Genomic DNA, 7,500 nt, shown 5'->3' with positions numbered 1-7,500 from the left:
GCAAATATTCTTGCTTTAATCTCTGCGCCAAAGCACATTAATTGAAAAATATGTGAATCGTAGTCGGTCTTCAGTACCGCAGAGCGTTCTTTGCTGAATTGTGAAGAGTTAGTTATGTGAGATCCTTTTATTTGTTTCTGAAAGAGTTGAACTGGCTCAATGTTTTTGCTTATTCACATTGCTAATCTAGAGGTTTGTAGAATCGCGCTACTTGTTCGCAATCATTTCTTTGACCCACACAAATCAACTCCAGGAGTACGGAATTTGTCTCCTTGGATACGCGATGGGTCGCACGAGTGGAGTACAAGAAACATTTCTCCGACCATAAATTTTAGTCGACACGTGGGCGGATTAAATAAGGATGATTCAGGGAGACTTAGTTAGGAACTGAAAGCATTTTTGTATTCAACAAGGAACATGCCCTACTCAGTGAATCATGCATATCGCATTTGCCGAACTGTAGGCGAAGAAAATCAATTTTTGTGTGAAGTGTACCTTACTTAGTGGCATATCATGGATCTTCGTTCATTACCACAATATTTAATCAATGCAGGACAGCCGATTGTGAGTCAAAACATCAACAACAGAGAGAATCTTGAAGTGAGTCGACCAGTGCCGGCTCTCCGGCCGGGGCTGGCATGCGTGACTTTGGAAATCATGTGGCATCAGTAATGAACGCTGCTTACATGCGAACATGCCGCTTTAACACTTGATTAACTGGCACAACTCCACTTGCGTTTTGGCACCTCAGTTATGGTGAATCGATAACTGATGAAAATAGTTTAGATTCAACTCTTTGATTTCAAAAATATTGTGGATATCGAGAAACCTTTGAGCAGATCCAGCGCTCGCCAGACATGAGCTGCCAGCTTCTGAGATTCATTTTTGTTCTTTAGTTGTCTGACAACAAAGCATATTCTTTTCCATTTTAACTTGATTTTCTTCCTATGAACTGTTCGGAATGCGCACCGAACAGCAACCTTTGTTTTCATGTTGACTGGCATATCACGTGACCTGTGTAATCAATATAACGCTTCGCTCTGTGTCTTTGCAGGATTGATTCAACAATCGGTCAAAGAAACTACGAAGGAGAAAGATAATATTCCTAAGTTTCTTGCGCCCCTTTTTCCTAAGATTTACACACTGGTTAGAGAAATTATTTTTCTTGCTGTCTGTTAACAAACGTTACCGTAAGATTATGGATTTGCCCGAAAATTTGTCGTTGAATTTGGTTCGCTTCACCGTTGATTTGCCTTGCCAAATTGTAAGTACCCGTTGAAGATGTTACTCATATGAGCTGAGGTTGAATTTATCGCAGTTCCCTCTGGATCTGAGTCATGAGACTTTGCTTTGTTGTGTTTGACAAAACGCGTACAGTTCTTTCATGCACTTTGTGATAAGGTTAGTTCGTATTAAGGAAAATTCTCGTTTCAGTGAAATCAAAGCATTCGAGGTGGTTCATAGCTCCTTAACTATTCGCTGTTGCTGCTGACCAACGAAGTCATAAAATAACACGCTTTGAGATCTTCTACGTTTCTCATACATCACCAAAACCATCCTTTTAGATTTTGTTATCAAATCGGAAAAATATAATTGAAATATATTCTTGGATTTTTCGTATCCTCAGTAAACTTTCAAACATGGGTTTCGCTTCTTTGAGTTAACGGCTGCCCATATTGCCCATATTGCCGTAAACTAGATTCTCTGGCCTAGAAGAAAAATAGAAGTGAAACACTCCCGTAGCTCTAAAAGGAGCGGAAAGAGTAATAAGGTAAAGGTATTTTCGTAACTTTCACATCTCTGGAAATAAAGCTTTAAAAAATTTGGCCTGCAAGAGAAAAAAAGGGGGAGAAAATACGGCTGGCCGACCGTCGGGCTAGCCGACAAACCTGATTTAAAAATTACCGACTAAGAAGGTCCAAAGTCGTAAAATTCAAAATACAAGGCCTAAAAATGTCACCCGTTTTTGTTACCAGCAAATATTCTTGCTTTAATCTCTGCGCCAAAGCACATTAATTGAAAAATATGTGAATCGTAGTCGGTCTTCAGTACCGCCGAGCGTTCTTTGCTTAATTTTGAAGAGTTAGTTATGTGAGATCCTTTTATTTGTTTCTGAAAGAGTTGAACTGGCTCAATGTTTTTGCTTATTCACATTGCTAATCTAGAGGTTTGTAGAATCGCGCTACTTGTTAGCAATCATTTCTTTGACCCACACAAATCAACTCCAGGAGTACGGAATTTGTCTCCTTGGATACGCGATGGGTCGCACGAGTGGTGTACAAGAAACATTGCTCCGACCATAAATTTTAGTCGACACGTGGGCGGATTAAATAAGGATGATGCAGGGAGACTTAGTTAGGAACTGAAAGCATTTTTGTATTCAACAAGGAACATGCCCTACTCAGTGAATCATGCATATCGCATTTGCCGAACTGTAGGCGAAGAAAATCAATTTTTGTGTGAAGTGTACCTTACTTAGTGGCATATCATGGATCTTCGTTCATTACCACAATATTTAATCAATGCAGGACAGCCGATTGTGAGTCAAAACATCAACAGCAGAGAGAATCTTGAAGTGAGTCGACCAGTGCCGACTCTCCGGCCGGGGCTGGCATGCGTGACTTTGGAAATCATGTGGCCTCAGTAATGAACGCTGCTTACATGCGAACATGGCGCTTTAACACTTGATTAACTGGCACAACTCCACTTGCGTTTTGGCACCTCAGTTATGGTGAATTGATAACTGATGAAAATAGTTTAGATTCAACTCTTTGATTTCAAAAATATTGTGGATATCGAGAAACCTTTGAGCAGATCCAGCGCTCGCCAGACATGAGCTGCCAGCTTCTGAGATTCATTTTTGTTCTTTAGTTGTCTGACAACAAAGCATTTTCTTTCCCATTTTAACTTTATTTTCTTCCTATGAACTCTTCCTACAAAATTTAAAAATGCGGACGGAATGGCAACCTTTGTTTTCATGTTGACTGGCATATCACGTGACCTGTGTAATCAATATAACGCTTCGCTCTGTGTCTTTGCAGGATTGAATCAACAATCGGTCAAACAAACTACGAAGGAAAAAGGTAATATTCCTAAGTTTCTTGCAACCCTTTCTCCTAAGATTTACAACTGGTTAGAGAAATTTTTTTTCTTGCTGTCTGTTAACAAACGTTACCGTAAGATTATGGATTTGCCCGAAAATTTCTCGTTGAATTTGGTTCGCTTCGCCGTTGATTTGCCTTGCCAAATTGTAAGTATCCGTTGAAGATGTTTCTCATATGAGCTGTGGTTGAATTTATTGCAGTTCCCTCTGGATCTAAGTCATGAGACTTTGCTTTTCTGTATTTGACAAAACACGTGCAGTTCTTTCATGCACTTTGTGATAAGGTTAGTTCGTATTAAGGAAAATTCTCGTTTCAGTGAAATCAAAGCATTCGAGGTGGTTCATAGCTCCTTAACAATTCGCTGTGGCTGCTGACCAACGAAGTCATAAAATAACACGCTTTGAGATCTTCTACGTTTCTCATACATCACCAAAACCATCCTTTTAGATTTTGTTATCAAATCGGAAAAATATAATTGAAATATATTCTTGGATTTTTCGTATGCTCAGTAAACTTTCAAACATGTGTTTCGCTTCTTTGAGTTACCGGCTGCCCATATTGCCCATATTGCCGTAGACTAGATTCTCTTGCCTAGAAGCAAAATAGAAGTGAAATACTCCCGTAGCTCTAAAAGGAGCGGAAAGAGTAATAAGGTAAAGGTATTTTCGTAACTTTTACATCTCTGGAAATAAAGCTTTGAAATTTTGGCCTGCAAGAGAAAAAAAGGGGGCAAAAATACGGCTGGCCGACCGTCGGGCTACCCGGCAAACCTGATTTAAAAATTACCAACTAAGAAGGCCCAAAGTCATAAAATTTAAAATACAAGGTCTGAAAATGTCACCCGTTTTTTTTACCAGCAAATATTTTTTGCTTTAATTTCTCCGCCAAAGCACATTGAAAAATATGTAAATCGTAGTCGGTCTTCAGTACCGCCGAGCGTTCTTTGCTTAATTGTGAAGAGTTAGTTATGTGAGATCCTTTTATTTGTATCTGAAAGAGTTGAACTGGCTCAATGTTTTTGCTTATTCACATTGCTAATGTAGAGGTTTGTAGAATCGCGCTACTTGTTCGCAATCATTTTTTTGCCGCACAGAAATCAACTCCAGGAGTACGGAATTTGTCTTCTTGGATACGCGATGGGTCGCATGAGTGGTGTACAAGAAACATTGCTCCGACCATAAATTTTAGTCGACACGTGGGCGGATTAAATAAGGATGATGCAGGGAAACTTAGTTTTGAACTGAAAGCATTTGTGTCTTCAACAAGGAACATGCCCTACTCAGTGAATTATGCATATCGCATTTGCCGAACTGTAGGCGAAGCCAATCAATTTCGTGTGAAGTGTACTCACACAGGGCACGAAATTCCTGTATTTACTGACCCGACAAGCTGCATTTTTAAACTCCATTATCCGATATAGAAGAACGGAGGTTAGATCTTCTCGGGTCTACTTGAATGTTCATTCAGTAACAGGAAATGTGGTAGAGACGTAATGATCTGTTGAGTTTTGGCGATGGAAATACTGCAGGGAGTTTGGAAACAACACGTAAGGCCGCGCGCTGTTATGGGATACGGCGTTAAAATTTTTCTTTCCAGTCCTCTAAATTACGTCACCAGATCACCTGGTTAGGGTTGCGCGCGAAGAAATCTAGAAGAGAAAAATAGTAGCCCTGCTCGTGCAAGATCTTCTTATTGGTGAGTGTCGCAGATACAACGGTTTAGACTTTTCGTAAACCTCTTGAGTATATATTCCACGTGTGCAGCTTATACCGGTACTGAGATTTTAAACGACTGAATAGACTCAATTCTTTTTTATGTCAATGATTTTGGAGATTTATATGTCCTTTTTGGCAGTTTTATCCAAACGCATTTTTGTCCTTATATGTCTGGGTCAGTGTGTATGTCTTATCGAGTTGGGTTTGATCGCCCGTCATGGAGTGGTTTCATAATAAGGTTTCTCTGAAGTGAAAGAATGGAAGATTTCAAAAATCATTGTGTCCAGGTGACTGTGTATGTTATCGAGTCGGGTATTATCGTCGGTCATGGCCACGTGACAAAAACAAACGCGAAGACAGTTTAAAGGCAATGTCATGTTTATCCCACCAAGTTAATGAGGATAAGGAGAAAAAACTGTCATTCGATTCACAATCGTTATTAAATATGGCTTTGTGAGGAAAGCTAACGTACGGTTTTGAGAAATACATCCCTTCTCTTCATGATAAGATGATTTATTTACTACTAATAGCCAAAGGTTAGACAGTGTGGGCGAGATCAATGGACCGTGTGGTACGAAACTATGCTGACACCTAAGGCAATTAAACAGTTGATCAGTCAGTGCTTCTAGCCATTTTGGCTCAAGAGGCGGAAACTGTGAGATGCATGGGTTCAGTCAACCACAGAATTTCAAAGCCCAATGATACAAAGAAAGTCAATATTAGTCAGGATGAAATCGGTAATTACCACGTACCTTCCAGTCGACGAAACAAGTTAAAGGGTCTTTGCCAAAATAGCACATTTCTACAGGGGATCCCACTTAGTCGAGTAAAACGTGCGACAATCATCAGACTACACAAGTAAGCATTTTTTTTCTGGTCAAGAAGGCTGTGAATCAGCAAGCATACACTGGCGAAATATCCGTCAGAGAAAAATAGTAGCCTTGCTCGTGCAAGATCTTGTTATCGGTGAGTGTCGCAGACAAAACGCGGTTTGGCCCTTCCGTAAATCTCTTGCGTATATATTCCACGTGTGAAGCTCATACCGGTACTGAGATTTTAAACGACGGAATAGATTCAATTCTTTTTCATGTCAATGATTCTTGAGATTTATATGTCCTTTTTGACAGTTTTATCCAAACGCCTTTTTGTCCTTATGTCCTTGTCAGTGTCAATTGGTTTTCGTGGTCCATGTTTCAATCAAAAATTACAGATCCTCAAGTTTTCAACTTCTGCATGTGGATCCCTTTTCTTTTAAACATGCCCCCAGTACTAAAAATATTCTGAAGGTCCGTATTTCTTGAATAGAGCTGTGAAATGAAAGCTAGAAATATCATCTCAGTGAGTATGATAAACAACTTTCAGCAATGGTGAGATCTACGCGCTACGCAGTCAGACGCTACCCAATTCTTAGCTCCTAGAATTTTCCACTTATGTCCAGGATTGCTCAAAAAGTAGATGCTTACAGATTTTGAAGTGTCTCTAGTGTCTCGTTAAGTCTAAGGGTCAACTATGTATTTATAAAAACCCATTGAACATTACCTTTCGCATTATTTGAAAGTTATGGTAAAGTCAAGATTTTATGTTAACTTGAACAGTGTAATATTCTGCCCTGGGTATTGTTAACCATCACAAGTAGATAAGGCATGGGGAATCGCTCTGGCCTAGGACAAGCCCAGACCAGGCTCAGAAGATCTCCGGGTTTGGTGGTCCAGGCTTCAAACCCGGCTAAGCTTCCTCGCAGGGAGGGCGGGTGGGGGAGCCAACTGTCCGCTGCCCGTAATGGGGAGTACTTGTTTGCCTTTATATGACTGTGATTTCCATATCATTAATTCATCCCCAGGATATTCATTACCAATTCAGTAGTTATATTCAGCGAATGTGAAATGCAACGTTTGAACCGGGCCAGTATTCGTAACCAAGTCAACCTCCAGGCCACAACGACTTATTCGATACGCACTTTTTTTTTTTTTCGGAACTTAGTGTAGCAATAAAAAACTCGAACTCTTCGATTCGAAACAGCAAATGGAAGTTTTAGAACGTGAATTCCGTAAGCCGCGTGGCTGAGTCTTCTTGTGTATTCTTATGTGTTATTATGTAGTTTGATTTAGAACATAAAATATACGGAAAACTAACCTAAATAACATTCAAATCTTGTCTCCCATGCAGTCGTTTTTAGGGGAGTTGTATTTCAGCCACACAAACGCCACATTCCTTTCCCATTGTTCAAGCTGCGAAGCGTGATCAAGTCATTGGCCGTTTTCATACTAGACACGTATAATTCGTTTGCGACGACCTTGGGCAAACATTTTTCTGCGTCTGTTAAGTTCGTCTAGTATAAAGACGAGCACATGACACATGCGTCTGGACGAACTATCCAGTTTAGTGCATCTTCGAAGACGCATTAAGGTGGCTACAAGTAGTTCGTCCAGACGCATTATTCGTCATGTGCCCGTCTTTGTACTTGACGAATTTAACAGTCGCAGCAAAAATGTTTTCCCAAGTTCGTCCCATACAGATTATTCGTCATATAGTTCATCCCGTCTTTAAACTAGACGAATAATATGAGAGACACACATGATTCGTCTGGACGGATTGTGCGTCTCTAGTATAAAAACGGCCAATTGCCTAGCGTTGTCTGCGATGACCAATCTCGCGATTCTCTTTCACGCGAACTTGTTTTT

The 7,500-nt window shown here is 40.2% G+C and overlaps 1 long non-coding RNA gene across 1 annotated transcript in view; it reads left to right on the top strand.

Annotated features, from left to right (window-relative positions):
* The window catches only part of LOC138010300 (uncharacterized), a 23,633-nt gene extending 20,245 nt beyond the window's left edge, over positions 1-3,388 (top strand). The window contains exons 5-6 of the long non-coding RNA XR_011124445.1: positions 3,042-3,083; positions 3,305-3,388. This is a non-coding gene — a long non-coding RNA (uncharacterized lncRNA). The remainder of the gene's footprint in view (positions 1-3,041; positions 3,084-3,304) is intronic.
* Positions 3,389-7,500: the final 4,112 nt, after the last annotated feature.

This window comes from Montipora foliosa, chromosome 7 (genome assembly GCF_036669935.1).
Source record: "Montipora foliosa isolate CH-2021 chromosome 7, ASM3666993v2, whole genome shotgun sequence".
Taxonomy (NCBI): domain Eukaryota; kingdom Metazoa; phylum Cnidaria; class Anthozoa; order Scleractinia; family Acroporidae; genus Montipora; species Montipora foliosa.
Note: the sequence above shows the minus strand (reverse complement) of the source record. Positions and strands in the feature narration are given on the sequence as shown.